Here is a 25903-nt window from a genome sequence, read left to right on the forward strand (position 1 = left end):
GTGTATGCTCCACCATGTCATTCAGGGAACAGTAGTGGAGTAGAAAAAGAGTTTGTTGTTGAAAAAGAAAAAAAAAAAACTTTTGCCTTAATGCCTGAAAAAGAAGGTATGGTCAAAAATACTCAAAGCCTAAGTCTTTGGTTCCATTGATATTATGAGTTGTTTACTTGAAGGTGAGTAGTGTTAAGAAAATATGAGGAGATCCCTTAATCTTGATGCATGCTTATTACTTGAATTGATGTGGGGTGATAAAATTTAAGTGTGGGGGAACCTTTGGCTCCTTGATCTTTAGTTGAACACTTTTTGGGATTAGCCATGATTAAAATTTGCAGCATTCATTTACAATTGAATTTTAGGTGTATATTCATTGCAAACACCCATGAAACGCAACTCGTCCACTAGGGGTAACCTAGGGGTTTAAAGGCTTGTTGCACATGCTAAGTGCAACCGTGATTCCTACGAAAGTGAGTTAGGATTTTCTGCATTCTAGATTAGTTTTTCTTTTGCTTTACTTGTGGACAAGTAACATTTAAGTGTGGGGAAATCTGATGAGCACATTTATGTGTGAAATCTTAGGGCATAAAGCATACATTTTACCACATTGGATAGAGTTACTCGGTGCTTTCTTGTGCTTTTCAGGGTTTAGGTGAATTCTTGTGAAAATGCAGGAGATGATGCTAAGAAAATGTTTTTAAGCAGTTTAGAGGTGTTACTGGCTTGGATGCGTAGCCCATCGAACCAGCTTCGCAACGGTTCAAACTATACTTGATTCCGAGTTGAAACGAAGAAGTTACGGCCGTTTTCGTAACGATGCGCGAAAATGGTTTGTAGGGGTTTATTTATAATTATTGATAGTCGGCCGGGGACAAAATGAAGCGGAAGTTCAGATTCTAGGGCCTTAACGTAATAACTAGAAGTTATATTTCCTGTACCCGAAAGATTCCATTTGGAGGGCTCTGGACAGTCCAACTTCAACTTGAGATATCTTGGGCTCCCGAACTCCAAATTGGACGAAATTTGGGTCTATTTTGGATGATTTTTCGTAAGGAACACAATGGTGAGGCCTATATAAGCACCCCATGCTCCACGTTTTCTGAAGGATAGAATGGGTATTTTATTTATTCTTGAAGGAATCCTAGTCATCACCCTTACTCTCTCTCTCCTCCAACTTCTCAAAGGCACTTCTGGAATTCTACTTGGGATAGATTTATATTTTCTCATCTATGGACGATTTTAAAATCAAAGCGTCTTTGATTTTATTGCTTAGAGAAGATATCTACAAAGAAAAAGAAGCACAAGTTAGAATTAGAAATTTACATTTCTAAAAATAGAAGGTCTATGTAAACAATCTTCTCTTCTTCTTCTTTCTATTTTTTTCTCTTTTCTTAGGATTCAAGGCATTGTAAAAGAAGAACGAGAAGAGAATATTCTCTTTTCTTAGGGAATATTTCTCCTACACTTCCCTCTTCTCTCTTCTCCTCTCTTCCCCCTATAAATATCCCTTGCCCTTTGGGTTGTAACAAGTTAGTTTTTTTAGTTCAGTTTTTAGTGAGTTTCTAGTTCAATTTTACTTCAGTTTTTAATATAGTTTTTAGTTCATTCACTTAGTGAAATTTCTCTTCTTCTCCTATTTTTGGCTTTAGTTCTTAGTTTGATTTCATAAGATTAGCTCTTTCAAGTTCTTAATTTTGCTTTCATAAGATTAGTTAATGGTTGTAATAGGATTAGTTTATGCTTTAATGTTTTCAATATGGTTGTAATAGTTTTGGTTTAAAGCTTCCTAGTCTAAGCTCCTACGTTGATGACAAGACTTGGAGATTTAGAAGAGGAGGCCATGGTAAGTTCATGCAAGTATTCATTCAAGCTTCTTCAATTAATCCGGTTCAAGCACACCTAGGTTTGCATTCTCTAAACTCTTAATCTCATTCTCTTCTTCATCTTCTTCTTCTTCTCCCTCTATTTCTTTTATTTTTTTTTATATATGGTTGTGGTTTGTGAATGCATTTTTATTCCCTTATTTTTTTTTATGTGGTTATTATATGAGGCTGCAATTTTATTCCTTTCAATTCGCTTTAGTTTGATAGGTTAGATGCTCATGTGTTAGGACGCCAATTTAATCCCTTAATTTTGTTAGATGCTTATGAGTTAGGATGCATTAATGTTTATTAGTTTAATTAGTTTAATTTAACACTTTAATTTGGTTCACTTTGCATTACTTTTAAGTTAGTTAAATAGAGTGGCGTATATCTCGTCGTGTTCGACCCGTAGCTACGATTGACCCGTACGCTTGCGGTATTATTTTAACTCAAACAGTAACGGTTCAATAAAGTTTGGAGGTATGACAATCTCTAATGTTAGCCTAGTTAAAAATTTAAAGTACAACTTGCATAGTGTAAGTCAACTTTGTAACAGTGGCTATTTCGTTAACTTTAATGCCTCCAAGTGTGAGATTAAAGATTCTCATAATAACCTAATACTTGAAGGATCAAGAAAGAATAATGTTTATATTTGTACCTTCAACATGAATTCTCATGATGCTTGTCTCTTATCTAAGTTTGATGATGCAACCTTATAGCATAGAGAGTTGGGACATATAAATCCTAAGATTATAAAATCCCTTTATTCTAAGAATCTAATGAGAAATCTACCTAAGCTGAATTTTGATAAGCAACACACATGTGAAGCCTGTCAAAGAAGTAAGCTTACTAAAGCTTCTCATAAGGCTATTAATTCTGTTGCCACTTCTAGACCTTTACAATTACTTCATTTAGATTTATTTGGACCTATACAAACCACTAGCTTGGGAGGAAAGAAATACACTTTCGTTATTGTAGATGACAATTCCCGGTTCACTTGGACCCTCTTTCTCAAGCATAAGAATGATGCATTCGAGGAATTTGTAGCTCTTTGCAAGAGAATACAAAATCAAAAGAGTTACATGATCACTTCCATAAAAAGTGACCATGGGGGTGAATTTGACAATATAGATGAATTTGGTGAGTTTTGTCGAAAACAAGATATAACACATAACTTCTCAGCCCCTAAAACACCACAATCAAATGGTGTGATTGAAAGAAAGAATAGAACAATCCAAGAAACGGCTAGGACAGTGCTCAATGAGTATTTCTTACCTAAATATTTTTTGGGCTGAAGCTGTACACACGACTTGCTATGTGTTAAATTGAGTTTTGATAAGACCCATTTTGTCAAAGACTCCCTATGAATTGTTTCATAACAAATTGCCTAAAGTAGACTATTTTAAAGTTTTTGGATGTGCTTGTTTCATTCTTAATACTAAAGATAATCTAGGCAAATTTGAAGAAAATGCTAATGATGATATATTCCTGGGCTACTCCACAAACAGTAGAGCATATAGAGTGTTTAAAAAGAGAACACTAGCTGTGGAAGAGTCTATAAATGTTAGATTTGATGAATCTATGGCAAAAGACAAGTATAAAGACCTAGAAGATGATAATGAAGATGAAGTACTTAAAATTAGGAAGAGAGTTGAAAAAGTCACTTTAGATGAGCCTGATGTTCAAGTACATCAACTTCCTAAAGAAGTTATAAGTGTTAAAGATCATCCCCTTGACCTTGTGATTGGAGACCTAAATAAAAGAATACAAACTAGGAGTAAAATCCAAAATGTTTGTTCTAATGTAGCCTTTATATCTACCATCGAACCCAAGAACATTAAAGAAGCTATTTTAGATAGTGATTAGATAGTCGCTATGCAAGAAGAACTTAACCAATTTGAAAGGAATCAAGTTTGGGACTTAGTGCCAAAACCCTCTAACACCAAGATTATTGGGACTAGATGGGTATTTAGGAATAAACTTGATGAAGATGGTAATATCACTAGAAACAAAGCTAGACTAGTTGCTCAAGGATATAACCAATAGGAAGGAATTGACTTCGATGAATCATATGCACCTGTAGCTAGACTTGAGTCAATTAGAATATTGATTGCTTTTGCGTGTCATAAGAATTTCAGGTTATACCAAATGGACGTCAAAAGCGTTTCTTGAATGGTTACATCAATGAAGAAGTCTACGTATCTCAATCGCCTGGCTTTGAAGACTCAAAATTTTTGGACCATGTATACAAATTGAAGAAGGCCCTGTATGGCTTAAAACAGGCCCCAAGAGTATGGTACGACAGATTGAGTAAGTTTTTAGTCAATTCTGATTTTTCAATGGGTAAAATAGATACCACTTTATTTGTCAAGCATGATATAAATGATGGGATAATAGTCCAGATTTATGTAGATGACATAATCTTTGGATCTACAAATGAATCCTTTTGTTCTGACTTTGGCAAATGCATGAGTAATGAATTTGAGATGAGTCTCATGGGTGAACTAAATTTCTTTTTAAGACTGCAAATTAAACGAACTCCTAATGGGATATTCATCTGTCAAACAAAGTATCTTAAAGAATTATTAAAGAAGTTTGACATCAATGGACAAAAGTCATCCAGTACTCCAATGAGTACATCTATAACTCTGTCCAAAGATGAAGATGGCATCCCTGTTGATCCAACTAAGTATAGAGGCATGATAGGTAGCTTACTCTACCTAATGGCTAGTAGACCTGACATTATGTTTAGTGTCTGTGCTTGTGCTAGGTTCCAAGCCAAACCTATGCAATCTCATTGGAGTATTGTAAAGAGAATCTTTAAGTACTTGAAGGGAACTCCAAGCATTGGACTATGGTACCCTATGAACAATGACTTTGACCTTGTTAGCTTCTCCGACACCAATTTTGCCGGATGTCATGTTGATCGTAAGAGTACAAGTGAAAATTGTCACTTCTTGGGATCGTGTTTAGTGTCGTGGTTTAGTAAGAAGAAAAATTCAGTTGCTCTTTCTACCACTGAGGCTGAATACACTGCAGCCGGACGGTGTTATGCACAAGTGCTTTGGATGAGGCAAACTCTCTAAGACTATGAAGTGAAGTATGACACTTCCTCAATCCAATGTGATAACATAAGTGCAATCAATCTTAGCAAGAATCCAATTTTATGCTCTCGAGCTAAGCATATTGATATTCGTTATCACTTTCTTCGTGATACAGCTCAAAGAGGTGAAATCTGACTTGACTATATTGAAATCGAGAAGCAACTTGCGGACATCTTCACAAAACCTTTGAGTGAAGAACGTTTCTGCTCTCTTAGAAGAGATCTTAGGTTGTGTGACCCTTTTATCTAAGCTAAAAATGTTTTCTAAAAAGTTATTTCTTTCAAAATTGCTATTTTTCTACTGTTCCTGCTTGAAATGGTATACCGGATTGCCGAACGGTATACCGGATCAGCTTCTTTGGCAGTTTTTTAGCCGTTTTTATTTGAAACGGTATACCAGATTGGAAACCGGTATACCGGATGTTTGAATTTCTGCCCGTTTTATAACCGTTGTACCTCTTTTCAAGCCTTTTTAAACCCCATTTCTTTGTCCTGTTCTGATTCACTATTCATCATATCATCTTCCCTCTATCTAAATTCTTTCTATTACTTTAAATCTCTTTCTCTTCTCAAAACCTCTCTCCACCATGAGTAGAAAAGGGAAGGACCCTATGCCAGAGAGATAATAACCCTCCAAAAGAGGAAGAGGAAGTGGATCAAGACAACCATATGCTGAAGGAGAAGATCGTTTGTTTCGGTCTAGGGAATGCCGAGCAAATTGGCATCTCTACCAAGCAAGAAAGATTGAGGAAGGACGTGAAGTGGATGTATTTTCTTTCAATAGCATTCGTCTTGAAGACCGCTTTAAGGACATCAGTTGGGAACCCATTCTCAACATGGATGACCCTTGCTATCCAAACCTTGTCAAGTATTTCTACACCAACCTCTACTTCAGCGGTGCGGAACAAGACTTGAAACTTCATTCTTATGTAAAGGGAACTCACATAGACCTTTCTCTTGATGACCTTGCTCGCATCCTTCACATTCCAAATGATGGCCCCTGCATCTTCTGGACTCCAAAGAATATCAATTTCGGTGATTTGATCAACCATGAAGAGATATACTCATCCATCCTGGAACAGTTTGATCCAAATGTCGAAACTATTGTTGTTGGTCACCTTCGTCTTATACCTCATGTCATCTCTTACATAGTCCAACACAACATTATTCCCAGGGGTGGTGATAGAAACAAATGTCTTATGCCACAAGCTTATATCACTTATTGCATCTACACCAATAACCCTACAAATCTTCCTTACTTCATCATGCGATACATGGAATCTTGTACTCATCCTCATAGGAGCACTAACCTTCCCTATGGTAGGCTCCTCACTCGTGTTTTTTGGGAGTACAACTTAGATCTTGATCGTGAGGAAGTGACCCTTGTTTCCTCCCAATACATCACTCGGAATAGTTTTCATACAATAGCTATTCCTCCTCCTTCCGATGTGTTTGTCGAAGAAGATTCGGGAGACCAAGTGCCTCCTCCTCCTATTGCTCGAGAAGGGATACCGGCATCTCTACATGATTGGGTGTCTAGCATTGATGAATACATGGATGAAGCCAACACTCGTATCATAGAACTTGAACTTGGACAACAACGGATTCAAGATGATGTCGCATCTCTCCGTGACGATGTGAAGACCGGTTTTAACAACATATATTTGCGCCAAGACAAGCTTCTTCACTCTTTTCAAACCCTTGCTCTCAATCTTGGACATCTTTCTCTTGATACACCAGGAGCAACTCCACAAGGAGTTCCACCGCCGTTCGCCGGTGCATCTAGTTCTATTTCACCTCTTCCACCCTTTGATCCTCCTGTTTGGATGTTTTGACTTTCTTTTTGATAATGCTAGGGGGAGAAGTATATTATATTTTGTTTGAAAGATGTAATGGATAATGATTATGGTCTTATAAATAAATTTGCTTGGGTTAAGAATTATTATTATTCTTGTCTCTTATTCCTTGCATAAAATTTGCTTGGGTTAAGAATTATTATTATTCTTGTCTCTTATTCCTTACATACATTATTGCTCTTCATTATTTATATCTTTTGTGTATTATTTGTCATCATCAAAAAGGGGGAGATTGTTAAGAAAATGGTCCTACACTCTACTTCCTTCAAGTCATCCCTATGATGATGTTTTGATGATAACAAATAAGACTTGGACTAATGCTTATGTTCTAAGTGTTTTAGAGTCAAAGCATAGCATCAAGTGAGGGGGAGCATATACAAGTGTTCAAAGACCACTTTCAAAGTAGATTGAAGCTTGAAAGTCAAAGACATATGTTTAGAAGCTTAAAGCATTGAAGAATTGAAGACTTTTGATTGAAGACTTTGTCTATTTACAAATATGTAATTCCTATTGTTTCTTGAGTCACATTCGATGTAATGCACACACACGCATGCATCCATCTAGAATGACCTTAGGAGAATATTCGAACTCCTGATCATGTGACCAATTGGGTTTGAAATACCCAAAACAACCCCTGAGGAAATTAGACTAAATTATACTATAATTGTCCAATCCGGCATACCAGATCCTCTCTTGGGTGTATTTTGCCATGATCTGGGATACCGGATCCCAATCTAGCATACCGGATCAGTGCTTGACTAAGTAAATATGACCGTTATTCTCCTATCTCTTAAGGAAAGTAGGTAATCCGGCATACCGGATTACTTATAAAATGTCGGATTCTTTTCTTAATTGGATTCCAAATTGGTTCTAAGCCTCTAGCCTATAAATACCCTCTTGATTAGTGTTCTAAACACTACAACAATCATCAATCAAGAGCTCTAAGCAATCAAGCACTCCCTTGTGAGATTATTCTTTCAAGATCAAGAAGATCGAAGAAAATTCAATCTCATCTTTGCTCTTTCATACACACTTGCATTCAAGTTGCATGCATTGAAAGGTAGCATCTTTTCTACTAAAGTTTAAGGTAACTCTAAACCATTTAGTAGTTCTTTTACTTTGTTTAAAGTTGTTGTTGAGTCCTCTTGCTCGAAATCAAGAGCAGTGAGTCCTCTTGTTCGGAATCAAGAGTAGTTGAGTTCTCTTGCTCTTAATTAAGATTTGTACGAGTCCTCTTGCTCAAGATTCAATTTAGTGAATTCTCTCTAAGGTGAGAGGAGTGGACGTAGGCACATATTGGCCGAACCACTATAAATTGTTTGTCTTTTTACATTGCTTGTCTTTACTCTTCTCTATCTTTATTGTTTGGTTTTATTTTCGCAGAGTTATTTTAATTTTTGAACCTACACCTATTCACCCCCCCTCTAGGTGAATTCACACATTTTCAGTGGTTGTTGATGAAGACCATTGAAGTGTGTTCGTGATAGTTTTTTGGCTTGGGGACTCCTTTTGGGTTATTTGGAGTTATCCCCGTTCTGACTTGGTTGTTGTAGTTTTTCTTTTTTTCCTTTTTGGGGTTGAGTATGCTCGCCCTGTACATGTCTTTGTATGTAGTACTGTACTTATCAACTTTGTTTCTTTGCTTTCGTTGTGTGTGGGTTGATGGGAAATGTAAAACTTTTATATGTATTTATCACTGTTTCCCCGTATCGCTATGCTTCCTTTTATTATTGAATTGTAGTTTATCTGCTGTACTCTGATCTTGCCTATGGTGAAGAGATGGTTGTGGTTCCATAATCGTAAGCATTGCTTCTAGATCTGTGGGATTTGGCGGATTGCCGTTATGCAATTCGGGTCACCTACCCAATCCTCCTAGGGGGTGGTTTGGGGTGTGACAGAGCTTGGTATCAGAGACTGAGGCTCTTCTTACGATTATGGATTGCAGACTAGGACTAATAAGCTTAAACAGTAAAATATGTAATAATTAAAATTTATAAGGGGGTAGATGTAAATAAATAAAAGTACATAATTTCCATTAGCTAAAAGATAATTGTAGTTAAGCCATTACGTAAGCTTTAATTACATGGGCTAAAATGCAATAAATACATAGCTGATATATAAAAAAGAAAAAGTACATAAGCATAAAAACAAAGTGATCAGAACCACGTAGCAAGAATGTCCAGAACTGCTGGAGCTACTCAGTCGAAGGCAGATCACTAGGAGGAGGCTGAGTCTGGTGAGAGTCAACTCTGTAGAATCTATCCCATAAGTCCAGACACTGCTCCACAGACCCACTCTAGTCTCCAAAGAAGTGAAGCCCTGATCCACCCAAGTCGCCAAGCTAGAGAGCTGAGTGCCAAGACTCTGGAGATGTGTCAACATCTGCACCCAATCAGAAGGTCCTGGAACCTGAGAGCTAGTAGCACCTATCGTCTCATATATAGGTACATCAGTAAACTGAGTGTCAAAACCCTCAAAATCGCCTGGACCTATACCCTGGTCCTCTACACGTATGCCTTGGGTGTCCCCCTGAGTGTCTTCCTGCTCCATCCCCTGCACTTCCTCAATGTGTACCTCATCACCATGCTCCTCTCCCTGCTGTATCCCCATCTGTCCCTCATCCTCTAGTGGATCCTCCCTGGACACCTTCATCTTCAGAATGGAAGTCTTGTCTATGGGCCTGGATCTAGTCTTATCAATGTACTCGCCCTCCAATGGCACCCAAAAATATCGAAAGACCAAGGTGAGAAATCTCCCATAGGGAAGGTTCCCATCAGCTGGGTTTCGAGCATGATAAAGCATCACCTAAAGTAACAGATATAGGAGGTTGATGACTGGACCCCTGACCAGCTCCTAAGAGACAGTAAGTAATGTATGCCCTCATCATGGATTTGCTATCCTTGTTACCGCCTTTAGGGTAGATGTTGTAAGTCACACACCTACTAATCACCCTAGCACTAGGCTTACAAGAAGTCTCAGACTTAGGCGTGTTTGGAGAACCTGTCAAAGCTTGGAAGACTATTCTCCTAGTCTCCAAAGAAAACATCTCAGATATGTCCATACGAGGCTGATAGTAAACCCTCTCTCCTGTGTCAGGTAAACACAGGATCTCTGCCAATAGGGTAGTGGTCAGCCTGATATCCACTCCCTTCACCCTACTCTCCACTCCAAACTCCTGGGCACTAGAAGGCCCCAGGTTATAGTAGAAGTACCAAACCAAGTTGGGATAACAAGCCTCGGTAGGAGACAACATCGATGCCCATCCTAGGGCATTGAATCTGGCGAAGAGGTTGTATTGGTGGAAGTTCTCTACTCGCACCACCCGGCCATTCACTATCTTTACGGAAAAGAAATTCTTCCACTCCTTAGTGTACTCATACCTGGAGAAAAGATGGTGGTCGAAATCTGGTTCCTCGGAAGACGAATCCTCTCTAGGGGACGAAGGTGGTACCGAAGAATAAGAAGATTCCTCGGATTCGACCCATAGCCTCTTTTGGGTTACTAATTTCCTAGCGGTACGATGGCTTGTAGACATCTTCTATAAGGAATAACAAAAATAATTAGGTTAGGACAAGGAAAAATAGAGAAAACCTAACCCAAGGAAAGATTTAAAGAAACAAACAACTATTTAGGTAATGTAGAGAAGAAAGCATACCTAGGCATGCGTAGACTCGCAAAAACCATGGGGGATTGTGAGGATTTGGTGTGGACTAGGTCACACTACCCTCCAAGAGCTTCTCCTAGGTGTTTAGTTGAGTTTTGAGAGGAAGAGAACCAAAATGGGGCCCTCTCGGACTTAAAAAGCCTGTGCCCGATTCTTTGGACGATGGCACTGGGCGATGTGGCAACGCCCAGAGACATCGCCCAGTGTGTGCAATTTTGCTGTGTTAGGTTATTCACATATAAGGACTTGAGATTTAACCATATTACCCTTAATGAACATAAAAATATGAACTTTCTCAAAAGGTTTAAAAGAAAAAAGTAACAATAAATTACGCGAGTACTAAGAAAACACAACCTTCTTAAACCCAAAGGGGTAAAATTTCTATTTGAGGGTTGAATAGAGCACATAGGGCTTGAAAAACTTTTGTTGTTGTGCTTATGATAAATATTTAATATATATAGATAAATGTTTATAATGATTGGTGTGTACTACCTAATTACCACATGTTTGAATATTGTGATGTATGAACTGCTTAGATATGTAGGTATGTTGTAATAAGGGATTAGTAAGTACAGGGAGCGTAGATCTCATCCTAACCAAGGCCTAGGATAGCTGAGAATAGGACCGAATAGGGTTCATAGTAAAGCAAACACCAAGACGCTAGGGTACCTCGAGCCAACCTAAGAATCTGTTTCATTGATCTTTAGTTATTTAAGTTTCAGTAGTTGTGTACTTAAGTTTTTTTTTAATTAAGTATGCCCTAATGTCTAGAACCATTCTATATGACAGGACCCACTATCTTGACTAAGGCTGGAGACCCCAGCATCATGATTTACATTAGACATCTATAAACGAGACTGAGACGGATACGGTTAGCGTTACCCCGAGTTGAGAATCGACTGGACTTTTACTTGGCCATCGCTGCCATTAGTGGACCCGAGGAACGAGAATATTTTATGAGATTAGCTGGAGAGGTAAGAGCTGACATAGAATTTCTACTGGCAATGGAGTTTGTGACCGGGAAGAAGCTAGAGATGCTTACCTACTAGATTAGGTAAATAATTAAAAGTCTTTATTTAAAAGTCTGAAATTTTTTTTTTCAATAGTGCCATCCATAGCATATTGACACATAAAATGCATAAGAAAGAGGAACATAAAGCGTTCAATAAGACACGTCACCTAATAAACCAAAACAGTGAATCTAACAATCCACCTTACTGGTGTGACTCATGATACTCATTGGAACTGTGGACTGGAATTGTACCTGCTTAGGTAGAAAACAAATGTTGATCCATATAGATGAAATTGGAATATTGAACACGCTCCTCTTTTCAGAGAAGCGACAATGGTCAACACTAGAAGTTCTTGTGGAGGTCGTAAAGGTAAACAACCTAGAGTTGTACCGGAGGTTGAGCTGCCTAATGGAACTGATGCTCAAAACTCTAAGGCATCGGCTGCTTCATCAAGAGCACCAGCTACAGCATAAGCTACTGCAGCAGCACCTCAGTCAACTATGGCAGCCGGCGACGTGACTGCATTCATGACCACGATGATGCGGACCATGCAACAACAACAAGAATTGCTTGGTCAGATGTCTACACAGTTTGCAACCATGATGCACGAGCGCGCAACACCCCCACCACCACCCAATCGACCAGTGCTATTTCCACCACCTATGCCTCAGCATTTAGCGAAAAATTTCACCGCCAAGGTTATGGAGAGATTCAAGAAACTTCAACCACCTACATTTTTAAAAATAACCTCTAAGGCAATGCAGCCGAAACAATGGATCAGTGCCCTAGAAAAGGCATTTGAAGTACTTGAGTGCACGAACGCACAAAATATTATTTGTGCGGGTTATCAGTTGTAGAATGAAGCCAAAGCTTAGTGGAAAGCAACTAGGCCTTATTTGGAAGCTGCTCACCCAAATCCCACGTGGGCGTAGTTCAAGGAGATTTTCTTCATGAACTATTTCCCTGAGACTTTTAAGGATAGGAAAGAAGCAAATTTATTGCACTGGTGCAAGGAACTAAATCAGTGCTGGACTATCAATAGAAATTTGAAGATCTGTTCCATTTTGCCCCAGAGCACCTTAAAGTGGAAGTTAGTAACCAAGAAATTTGAGAAGGGACTCAAAACTGAAATTGGGTTAGTACTGTCAATCATGGATATTCGGGATTATGCTCAAATGGTTGAGAAAGCAAAGATAATGGAGGATAGGTTTAAGGAAAAGGAGAAAGAAAAGACTGTGACATCGTCTGGTTTGAAGAGAAGGCCAAACAATTTTCAAACCTTTGGATGGCTGAATAAAGTTTATAGAGGTTCGAGTTCAAGCCCTACTTCGACTCTGTATCGTAGGCCGAGTGTGGGTCAGAATTCTTTTCACCCTACATTTACTCGACCTGCTCAACCTACTATGAGTCAAGCCACGATAGCAGCCTTGCCAGCCCAACCAGCAATAAGTCAAGCGAGCAAAGCTTCAGCACTTGGAGCTCCACCCTTTAAGTGCTATTTGTGCAACAAGGAAGGACATATGGCCAGAGATTGCACATCGCGTGGGTATGACAACAACTCATCAAACCAGCCCTATGCTAGGCCATTTCAGCCACGGGACAATCAGATGCAAGGAAAGGTGTATGCTTTAGCAAATGAAGAAGCTAAGGCAAACCTCGACGTATTGACAGGTAAGTTGCTGAACACTACTTAACTATAGGGAATAATTGGCTTACTATATGTAACCTAAATTACCTAAGAAACCTAGGTACCCTGAATGTCTCAACCATACCCGCACGAGTATTATTCGACTCAGGCGCGACCCACTCTTTCGTCTCCTCAACCTTTGTGAGTAAGATGAAAGATCAACCAAGGGACATTGGGCACAAGCTAGTAGTCAGCACATTGACAGGGAGTGTTGTGAGGTTGAAGGAGGTTTATAACCCTTGTCAGATTAAAATTTGGAGGAGAAAACTAACCGCACGACTGATAAAGATGGATATAAATGATTTTGACGTGATACTAGGAATGGATTGGCTATCTGCATATGGTGCAATCGTCTTATGTGCGGAGAAAAAGATAAAATTTAAACTAGAAGATGGGTCAGACTTCACCTATCAAAGTGAACCAAGGAGGAAATCCAGAAGGATGACATTATCCATACTCCAGGCGCAGAAGTTACTAGAAGAAGGATACCAAGGCTTTTTTTCCATTGTGATAGACACGGAGGCGAAGATAAAACCTTTGGAGGAACTCCACACCATCAGAGAGTTTCCTGATGTATTTCCAGAAGATCTGACTCAGCTGCCGTCGAACCGCGATATAGAGTTTGCAATTGATTTGATTCTTGGTGCAACACCGGTATCCAAGGCACCATATCGTATGGCACCTATCGAGTTAAAAGAATTGCAAGCACAACTTCAAGACTTGCTGAAGAAGGGATTCATTCGACCCAGTGTTTCACCCTGGGGAGCACTTGTGTTGTTCGTAAAGAAGAAGGATGGTAGCATGCGACTGTGTATCGACTACCGCGAGTTGAATAAACTGACAATCAAGAATTGATATCCGTTGTCACATATCGACGACCTATTTGATCAGTTACAAGGAGCAAGAGTTTTCTGCAAGATTGATCTTAGGTCAGGATACCATCAACTGAAGATCAAAAGCGGTGACATTCATAAAACGGCATTCCAAACTCGAGATGGACATTATGAATTTTTAGTTTTGTCGTTCGGATTAACCAACGTCCCGGTAGCATTCATGGATATGATTGACGACATAGTATTTATTGACGACATCCTGGTGTACTCTAAGAGTGAGAAAGAGCACACTTGACACCTTACTTTCATGTTGCAACGGTTGCGGGAACACCAACTCTTTGCCAAATTCAGCAAATGTGAATTTTGGCTTCACCAAATCGGATTCCTGGGGCATATCATCACCAAGGACGGCATCAAAGTAGACCCCGGCAAGGTGAAAGCGGTTCTTGAGTGGGAGACTCCGAAGAATGCCACTGAAATCCAAAGTTTCTTAGGATTGGCTGGTTACTACCACCTATTTATTGAGAACTTCTCGCTCATCTCGGCGCCCATGACGAAACTCACAAGGAAGGGAGCCAAATTTGAATGGAATGAAGCGTGCGAGAAAAGCTTTCAGGAATTGAAGAACCGGTTGGTATCAGCTCCAGTTCTAACCATTCCAGACGACACCGGAGGAATGGTAGATATACCAAAGCATCCAGAATAGGATTGGGTGGCATCCTGATGCAGAAAGGTAAAGTGGTCGCCTACGCCTCCAAGCAGTTGAAGGGACACGAGAAGAATTACCCCACTCATGATTTAGAGTTGGCAGCGGTAGTCTTCGCATTGAAAATTTGGCGACATTACCTATATGGTGAAAAGAGCGAGATCTTTAGCGATCACAAAAGTCTGAAGTATTTCTTCACCCAAAAGGAGCTGAATATGAGACAGAGGCGATGGTTGGAATTGGTGAAAGACTACGACTGTGAAATCCAGTATCACCCCGGCAAGGCCAATGTTGTGGTGGATGTACTAAGCAGAAAATCTCAGACTGTGTCGCTTACATCTTTGGTCGTAAGTAAACAGTTAATAGAGGAAGCTCAGAAGTTTGATTTGGAACTCGTGATCGAAGGAACGGCTATACAATTAGCAGCTATGAACCTGCAGCTGTCGATACGACAGGAAATAATTGTGAAACAACCATTGGATCCCGAGCTGGCCAAAATAATTTGGGAAGTTTAACAAGGTGTCCATAAGGACCCAGATTTTTCCTTGGCCCAAGATGGCGCATTGAAGTTTTGAGATAGATTATGCGTGTCAGATGACTATGATATCCAAGACTGAATTCTTAAAGAGGCGCACAACTCACCCTACACAAACCACCCTGGAATTACAAAGATGTACAAAGATTTGAAGAAGTATTACTGGTGGATGGGAATGAAAGCAACCATAGCCATTTACGTGTCCAAGTGCCTCACCTATCAACAAATAAAAGTGGAGAGACACCGACCATACGGATTGTTGCAGCCACTTCCCATACCTGAATGGAAGTGGGAAAGGATAACTATGGATTTTGTGACAAATCTGCCCAACACTAGGAAAGGCATGAACGCAATTTGGGTGATTATAGATGGACTAACAAAGGCAACACACTTCATACCGATCAAAATAAGTTATCCAATGGAGAAGCTTGCCCAGATATACATTGAAAACATAGTCTGCTTACACGGTGTGCCTGTCAGTATTGTGTCTGAAAGAGATCCTCGATTCACCTCAAGGTTTTGGAGAAGTTTGCAGAAGGCATTGGGATCTCAACTAAATCTTAGCACGGCTTTCCATCAGTAGACGGACGGATAATCGAAAAGGACTATTCAGACTCTGGAAGACATGCTCTAAGCCTGTGTTTTGGAAATGAATGACAGTTGGGATGCTCACATACCTTTGGTGGAATTCACATATAATAATAGCTATCACTCCACCATTGGCATGGCACCATTCGAAGCACTCTATGGAAGGAAGTGTCGAACTCCGGTATATTGGGATGAAGTTGGTGAGCAAAAATATCTCAGACCTAAAATGATTCAAGCGACCTGTGACAAGGTGGATGTCATAAGAGAAAAGATCAAGAGAGCCCAATCAAGATAGAAAAGTTATGCGGATAATCGAAGGAAGGATATTGAGTTTGAGGTCGGAGAAAAAATATTCCTTCGAGTATCTCCAACCAAGGGATTGCTACGTTTCAACAAGAAGGGCAAGTTGAGCTCAAGATTCATCAGTCCTTGCGAAATTCTTAATAAGGTGGGACCCGTAGCATACCGACTAGCTTTACCACCACCTTTGTCGGGCATCCACGATGTTTTTCATGTGTCAATGCTATGAAAGTACTTAAACAATCCAACACATGTATTGTCAGCTAAACCTGAATAGTTGGATGTAGATATGACCTACGAAGAACGCCCCACGGAGATATTGGACAGAAAGGAGCATAACCTCCTTAATCGCACCGTCGCTTTTGTAAAGGTTCATCCGATCATGCAAAAGGACCAACTTTTCAAGACATTGGAAGAGTTCTTTGTCATGGATAAAAAGGGGTAGAAGCAGATCCTTAACTAAGACAAGGTTAATGCATTAAAGATAGTAAGACTCTTTGGTAATGGCATAACCGGGGGAGAACCCCAAGCCCGATGCAGGAAACGAGCATACATTTTCTGTATGATTGGAAAATATCTCCTAACGAATCCCGGGAAGGGAATGTCTCCCATGATCGCAAAAGTTATCAATCAAATAGAGAAGGGTTGTGACATCATTCCCACTGTCCTGGCCAAAACCTTTAAAGGATTTGATCTCATGAGCCAAACTAAAAAATATGGAACAGACTTCTTCTATGGATCCCCTACAGTCTTCCAAATGTGGTTAATGGAAAAGTTAAGGTTAGTGGAACCGATTCCATGTCCTCAACTTCGGTCGATGCATTATAAAGTAAGAAGGGAGACGCAGGAATTCTACAGGATCCCGGATTTGAAGGAATATTTGGAAAAAAGTACTATTCAAGAGATTTAGTGGCACTACCCTTGGATGAGATCAAGACAGAATTACCAGAGATGCCTGGATGCAATTACATGAGATTCATGGGTCTGACTCACATCAGTTTTTATGTTCCCTCCTTGGTATCTCCGAAGCAGAAACAATTTAAGTCAGAGAACTTCAAAGCTCTAGAGGTTTTGACTCAAGAAGTGGTGATTCTGTTATCAGAAATATGGGGGAAGAATGTTGTAAACAAGTGATATCAAGTCCATGTCTAAAATGTCCTTTCCCAATGTAATTGAATTACCTATCAATGAAATTTGTGCTTCTATGAGAAAAGAAGAAGAAAAGGAATCCTTTCAGCATAAAGTACACAAAGTAATATGTACAAATTCACTTTCAACAAACAATCTTTTGGAAATGTACAAAAAACAATAAAAAGTGTATATATATACAACAAAAAAAAAGTGAAAAAATTGTCACTCCTCCCGGTCAATGTCGTCCACCGAGATACTCAGTCCCGTACCATCGGGCGCATCCCAACCCATATGAGGAGCATCAATCTCAAGCCTGGCCTGGGACAATTCCCTTCGGTATCTATCCAGCTCGGCCTGATGTCTATCTAGCTCGACCTGGCGAGTATCCAACTCGGTCTGATGGAGCCTATCACGCTCTCCCTGAAAAGAAGAGAATAACTAATAAGTTAAAAAAAATAAGAGAAGAGAAAAAAAGAAAGAAAGGAGTGATAGAGAAAAACTCGCCAAGTCGCGAATCGTCTCTCCTCAAGAGATGATGACCTCATCAAGACTGGCCATCATACGCCACATGTCGGCGTATCGATCTGCAAACACCTAAAAAAAATGGGGGTAAGGGCGTCGCCTCGATTTGAGTACCAAAGGGTGCCTGATTCGGTATCTGATGGCTTTACCTCGATTTATGTGCCAAAGGGTGCCTGATTTGGTATTTGGAGGCTTTACCTTAATTTACGTGCCAAGGGATACCTGATTCGGTATCCGATGGCTTTATCTCAGTTTATGTGCTTAAAATTTCCTAGGTTGGAATCTTAGGGTATCGTCTCGATTTGCATGCCAAAGGACACCTGATTCGGTATCCGACATCATTATCTCGGTCTGCGTGCCTAAAAATGCCTAGGTTGGTATCTTAGGATATTGCCTCGATTTATGTGCCAAAGGATACTGATTCGGTATCCGATGGCTTTATCTTGGTTTGCATGTCTAAAAATGCCTAGATTGGTATTTTTGGGTATCGCCTCGATTTATGGGCCAAAGGGTGCCTGATTTAGCATCTAGAGGCTTTACCTCGATTTATGTGCCAAAGGACACTTGATTCGGTATTCGATGGCTTTATCTCAGTTTGCGTGCCTAAAAATGCCTAGGTTGGTATTTTTGGGCGTCACCTCGTTTTGCATGCCAAAGGGTGCCTGATTCGATATCTGAAGGCTTTACCTCGATTTGTATGCCAAAGGACATTTGATTCGGTATTCGATGACTTTATCTTGGTTTGTGTGCCTAAAAATGCCTAGGTTGGTTTTTTTGGGCATCACCTCGATTTACATGCCAAAGGGTGTCTAATTTGGTATTTGGAGGCTTTACCTCGATTTATGTGCCAAAGGACACCTGATTCGGTATCCGATGGCTTTATCTCAGTTCACGTGCCTAAAAATGCTAGGTTAGTATCTTAGGGCATCACCTCAATTTGTGCGCCAAAGGACACCTGATTCGGTATCCGATGGCTTTATCTCAGTTTGCATGCCTAAAAATGCATAGGTTGGTATATTTGGGCATTGCCTCGATTTATGTGCCCAAGGGTGCCTGATTCGGTATCCAATGGCTTTTTCTCTGTTTACATGCCTAAAACTACCTAGGTTGGTATTTTTGGACGTTACCTCGATTTTTGTGCCAAAGGGTGCCTGATTCAATATTTGGAGGCTTTACCTCAATTTGCATGCCGAAGGACACCTGATTTGGTATCCGATGGCATTATCTCAGATTGTGTGCCTAAAAATGCCTAGGTTGGTATTTTTGTGCGTCGCCTCGATTTGCATGCCAAAGGATGCCTGATTCGGTAACTAGAGGCTTTACCTTGATTTTTGTGCCAAAGGACACCTAATTCGGTAGCTGTTGGCTTTGTCTCTGTTCACGTGCCTAAAAATGTAAAGGTTGGTATCTTAGGGCGTCACCTCGATTTGTGTGCCAAAGGACACCTGATTCGGTATCCTATGGCTTTATCTCGGTTTGCATGCCTAAAAATGCCTTGGTTGGTATTTTTGGGCGTTGCCTCGATTTGCATGCCTAAGGGTGCCTGATTTGGTATCTGGAGGCTTTGCCTCGATTTGCATGCCAAAGGACACCTGCTTCGGTATCCGAATGGCTTTATCCCGGTTTGCGTGCCTAAAATGCCTAGGTTGGTATCTTAGGGCGTCGCCTCGATTTGCATGCCAAAGGACACCTGATTCGGCATCTGATGGCTTTATCTCGGTTTGCATGCCTAAAATTCTTGGGTCAGTATTTTACCCCGTTGCTTCGGTTTGTGTGTCATAAGTCACTTGGTTGGGTATCTAGAGGCTAGTCTCTATTATTGCACCTGAAGATGCCTAATTTAGCGCCAAAGGGAGCAGTCTCGCTGTATGTGCCTAAGTGTGCTTCAGTGAGGGTTTCAGGGTTTTGCCTTGGTTTGCGGACCGTGGAGGTCCTTGATGGCAGTTAATAATTAAATTTACGAATTAAAGGCACCAAGTAATAAATGAAGAGCACTCACCTTTGGTAGTCCTCCCCAGATAGCGCAGTAGCCATGACGTTCCATGTCACGTTGTGTCACTCCAACTGGGTACCAATCTACTCAATCATCCTCGCTCCCCGTACCCAGCAATGGACTGTGGGAAGACTGTTAGGGCTGTCTGCGGAAAGACATATCACTCAAAAAGTGTGAAAAAGTGGGTAAAATCAAAAAATTGGTAGAGCCTGGCAACAAAAGCAAAGGATGGAAATGAGGGGCAGGCCCCTTCAATTTATAGAGAATGGGATTGTGACCACAACACTGTGGTGGGTCTCCATAGAACCGTGGAAATGGCCACAGTGCTATGGACATCAAAAAATAAAATAAAATAAAAAACCAGTAAAATAAATATTTTCAAAAAAGACCCTGGCACAACAAATGTTTTCGAAAAAGGGCCAGGAAAATGCTTTCAAAAGGGAAAAAAATCTTCAAGAATATGAACTCTGCTCAAAATCAATCAAATCAAAAGCAATTGAGTCCTCTTGCTCCCAACGAAGATCAATCGAGTCCTCTTGCTCTCAATCAAGGTCAATCGAATCAAAAGCGATCGAGTCGTCTTGCTCCCAACCAAGATCAATCGAGTCCTCTTGCTCTCAATCAAGATCAATCGTGTCCTCTTGCTCTCAATCAAGATTAATTGAGTCCTCTTGCTCTCAATCAAGATCAATCGAGTCCTCTTGCTCCCAATCAAGATCAATCGAGTCCTCTTACTCACAACCAAGATTAATCAAGATCAATCGAGTCCTCTTGCTCCCAATCAAGATCAATCGAGTCCTCTTGCTCCCAACCAAGGTCAATCGAGTCCTCTTGCTCTCAATCAAGATCAGTCGAGTCCTCTTGCTCCCAACCAAGACTAGTCGAGTCTTCTTGCTCTCAATCAAGACCAGTCTCCTCTTGCTCTCAATCAAGATTAATTGAGTCTTCTTGCTCTCAATCAAGATCAATCGAGTTGTCTTACTCTCAATCTAGATTAATTGAGTCATCTTTCTCTCAATCAAGATCAATTGAGTCCTCTTACTCTCAATCAAGATTAATTGAGTCCTCTTGCTCTCAACCAAGATCAATCGAATCCTCTTACTCTCAATCAAGACCAGACGAGTCCTCTTGTTCACAATCAGGATCAATCGAGTCCACTTGCTCTCAATCAAGATCAAATGAGTTCTCTTGCTCATTCTCAAGATTATGGACATAGGCAAGTTCTGGCCGAACCATAATAAATCAAGAATTAGTTTTTTTTTTTCCGAATGTTTTGAGGTTTATCGAATGATTTTATTGTGACTAACCATTCATTTTCGCAATTCTACCGCCTTTGGGCAAAGCGTCTGCAGTACATACTCTTGGTGATAAAATTAGTTGGTCTTTTGTCTTTACCCATTGGCTGTTGGCACAGGTCTCGTCCAAAGAGGGGCAAACTGTAGACACTGAATTTTGTCACCCCCCCTGGCGATGATGATGATGGGATACAGATAATGGATGCCACACCTTCCTCCCTTCCCAGGACCTAAAAAGACAGGGCCCATGGGCCCAAACACACCCCAACACCCAAAAAAGCCCATTTTGGCCCAAAAAAGTAGAAAAGAGAGAAATCTCACTGACCACAACACTGTGGAGGCCCCCACGGCAATCAAGTACGAAATCACACCACCGGGGGGTTTTATGATGTCAGCCACAGTGCTGTGGTGGTCCCCACCTGGCCCATGAAGGGGTCCCCCTCCCCCAGAACCAGAGGTTTTTGGGCAAAGAGACCCTCCCAGCTCACTTTTGAGCCTATTTTCTCTCATTTCTCCCCCTCTTAAGTGTTCGTTGGAGCAAGACTCCGAAGGTATGGGTGGATCCATCGAGTACCCATTCGAGTAAGAGAGCGGTTTCCACCCCTCTATCTCGCTATCCCGTCAATGTACGGATAACAAAAATCCCCTTCGCAACCGTTATTCTGTCCGCATACAGATAACAAAAGAACATTTAAAGAGAGCCGTTACTTAGTTCAGAAAAGCCCGTGTTGGCCCATTTGTCCGTCTCCCCTGAGCCAAGGAACCGCCGAGATCCGAGGTACACTCGCATAGAGGTACATTTATTATATTTCCATCATTTACAATGTAGTTTTTTCGTGATTTATCGTTTAGTGTATATATTGTAAATATGTATAATGTGCATTATGTAATTTCATAAGGAGAGAACATTCCCCCCTTATAGCATCTATAATAGAAAGACCGGCTCTCGCCGGGCAAGATGGGTACCTAACGCCTTCCCATGCTTGTAACCTGACCCCTTACCTGAATCTCTGACCGGACCATACGGAGTTCTGCAGCCCGGTTCCATTCATAATGGATAGGGCTACACCTTGTGGGTCCTAGGCCCTAACCCTAGGTGGTGACTCCTCTTTGTTTAATATTTTATGAAGCATGATCCCTCCCCCGTAATGACGTGTCAAAATGATACCTCACTTTATCAGAACCAATAATCTGTCGCCAATAAGGCTGAGGAAACCTTGTCGTAGAGGACCACGGTACTCACACCTAACCAAAAAAAAGTACACAAATTCCCCTAATAACCCTAAATGACCCACCCGATCAAGTTCGGACCGTAACTGAACATATGTCGAAATACGTATCGATTCAAAAGTTTCGACCATCAACATCTCATCCACACTTCTCATAAGAGGTAAGAACACTTTATAGAAAAGCCGTAACTCAAAAAAGTACAGAAATGCCCCTCAATAAACCCAAACAACCCACCCTATCTACTTCGGATAAAAACTTAACATATGTCAAAATACGTAATGATTCGAAGGTCTCGACCCTCAGCATCTCATCCACACTTCTTATAACAGATAAGAACACTATATAGAAAAGCCCTAACATAAAAAAAAGTACCAAAATGCCCCCCAAAAACCCAAAACGATCCTCCCGGTCTGGTTCGCATCGAAACTGAACATATGGCAAAATACGTATCAATTTGAAGGTCTCGACCCTCAACAGCTCGTCCACACGCCTCATATGAGATAAGGACACTGTATAGAAAATCCCTAACCCAAAAAAGTACAGAAATGCCCCCAAAAAGCCCAAACGACCCACCCGATATGGTTCAAACCGAAATTGAACATATATCAAAATACGTATCGATTCGAAGGTCTTGACCCTCAACATCTCATCCACACGTCTCATAAGAGATAAGGACACTTTTTAGAAAAGCTCAAACCCAAAAAGGTTTAGAAATAGCCCCTAATAACCCCAAACGACCCATCCGGTCTGGTTCGGACCGGAATTGAATATATGTTGAATTACATATCGATTTGAAGGTCTCGACCCTCAACATCTCATCCACACCTTTCATAAGAGATAAGGACACTTTATAGAAAAGCCCTAACCCAAAAAAGTACACATATGCCCCCCAATAATCCAAAATGACCCACCCAGTCTGGTTTTGACCGAAAGTGAACATAAGTTGAAATACGTATCGATACGAAGGTCTCGACCCTCAACATCTCATCCACACCTCTCATAAGAGGTAAGGACAGTTTATAGAAAAGCCATAAACCAAAAGAAATGCCCCACAATAAACCCAGCTTACCCACCATGTCTGATTCAGATCAGAACTGAACATTTATTGAAATACGTAACGATTCAAAGGTCTCAACCTTCATCATCACATCCACCCATCTCATAAGAGATAAGGACAATTTATAGAAAAGTCCTAACCCAATAAAACTATAAAAGTGCCCCCCAATAACACCGAATAACCCACCCAATCAGGTTCAGACCGGAACTGAACATATCACGAAATACGTATCTATACGACGGTCTCGACCATCAACATCTCATCCACACGTCTCATAAGAGATAAGGACACTATAGAAAAGCTCTAACCCAAAAATGTACAGAAATGCCCCACAATAACCCCAAAAGACACACCCTGTCTGGTTTGGATCAGAACTAAACAAATGTCAAAATACGTAACAATTCAACCGTCTCGACCCTCAACATCTCATCCACACGTCTCATTAGAGATAAGGACACTATATAGAAAACCCCTAACCACATTAAAGTACAGAAATGCCTCCTAATAACCCCAAATAACCCACCTAGTCTAGTTCGGACCGGAATGGAACATAAGTAGAATACGTATCGATTCGAAGGTCTCGACCCTCAACATCTCATCCACACCTCTCATAAGAGGTAGGACAATTTATAGAAGAGTTGTAACCCAAAAAAGAACATAAATGCCCCACAATAAACCCAAACAACCCATCCTGTCTAGTACGGATCAGAACTAAACATTTGTCGAAATACGTAAGGATTCAAAGGTCTCGACCCTCATCATCTCATCCACACATCACATAAGAGATAGGGACACTTTATTGAAAATCCCTAACCCAAAAAATGTATAGAAATGCCCCCCAATGACCCCGAACGACCCACCTGGTCTGGTTTGGACCAGAACTGAACATATGTCGAAATACATATCGATTCGAAGGTCTCAATCCTCAACATCTCATCCACACGTCTCATAAGAGATAAGGACACTTTTAAAAAAAGCCCAAACCCAAAAAAGTTTAGAAATACCCCCCAATAACCCCTAACAACCCATCCAATCTGGTTAGGATCAAAACTGAACATACGTTCAATTACGTAGCGATTCTAAGGTCTCGACACTCCACTTGTCAAACCCTACTCCTGACTGGTTGGATTTTTGATTGAAGGGCAGGAACCCCTGGCCAGGTAACCAGGATCACTATGGAGCATCACTCCACTCAATGAGATCAATGAGAATACTTTTAACAGGTTTCCCTTTATACTTGTTAGAAGATGGATAGCAGACCCCTGCAACTGTGCAGCTCACAGCTTGATATATGGTTTGGATCCCAGGTAATCTCTCTCCTCCCCAAACAATGGGACCCTCCTCTAAGGAAGTGTGTAAAATCCCCTATGAGGCATGTGGGGACAAAGCCTTGACCAAAGGTTAAACCCCTGTGCAAGCCCCATTGAATTTCAGCTTACTGAAATTCTCTGGGCGATGGCACTGGGCGATGCAGCAAGGCCCAATGACACCACCAAGTGGCTGTTTGTGTATATTTTATTGATTTTTAATTGTGGAGACCACCCAATAAGAACATGGGCACCCTCCACTGATAGAGGGAAGTCTGAGGGACCACCTCATACCCTCAGTTCACTGTGGACCCCACCAGTGTGCCCAGAATCAGTTAGAATCAGTTTAAAAACTGATTTTTAAAAGAGGCCTTCCCAGGAAAACAAACCTTAGTAAGGGCTGAGCCTATAAATAGGTGGCCTTGGGCTTATTTTAGAGCCCTTGTCATATCTGAAATCCATGGGAGAGAAAGGAGAGAAAGAAGAGAGGAAGAAGAGGAAGGGGAAGAAGAAAGAAGAAGGAAGAAGGAGAGGGAGCTGCTGCCACCCATCCTAGCTAGAAACCAAGCCCCCTCTTAGGCAATTTTAGGTATAAAACAACCCCCTATGCCTACTATCCCCATCCCTTCTCTATGTATGATGTGTTCTTACTCTCTGGGCAGCCTGGAACATCTAGGGTTTGCCCAGAGCGACTCCAGATCTGCCATGCAGACCTTGTGCATGGAAGATCTGGGATTTTTATTAAATTTCATCATTCTATTATGCTGTTCTTATGAGCTGAAGCTAGCTGTGTATAGCTGCACTGCCCAGCCTTGCTCATGTTGGACTGAATGGAACCCTGAGTGTAAGCCATGGCTACAGAGATCAATCCCTAGGTGGTTGCAGCTTTAAACCATTGTTTTACACCCATTTCCTACATGTGGCTGGAATCGAATTCCAAGTGTTGAGAAAACCCTGTGACACTATTTACTGGGCTGTCTGGGCAGCCTCTGGCAGCCAAATGGTGGACCTGATGGATGATCCATTTGGATCAAGTGGTAGGTCACCCTAGGGGCTACCTGATCCCCCAAACATGCAGAGGATCAGGATTGGGCATAACCTAAAAAGCCAAGCCTTGGAAACTCAGCCCAGCATCGATTTGCATCCTCTGGGTGATGCACTGGGTGATGCAGACATCGCCCAGAGCCATCGCCCAGTGAATGGAAAGTTGCTGTATTGCTGATCTAA

The sequence above is a fragment of the Telopea speciosissima genome, chromosome 5, assembly GCF_018873765.1.
Source record: "Telopea speciosissima isolate NSW1024214 ecotype Mountain lineage chromosome 5, Tspe_v1, whole genome shotgun sequence".
In the NCBI taxonomy this organism is placed as follows: domain Eukaryota; kingdom Viridiplantae; phylum Streptophyta; class Magnoliopsida; order Proteales; family Proteaceae; genus Telopea; species Telopea speciosissima.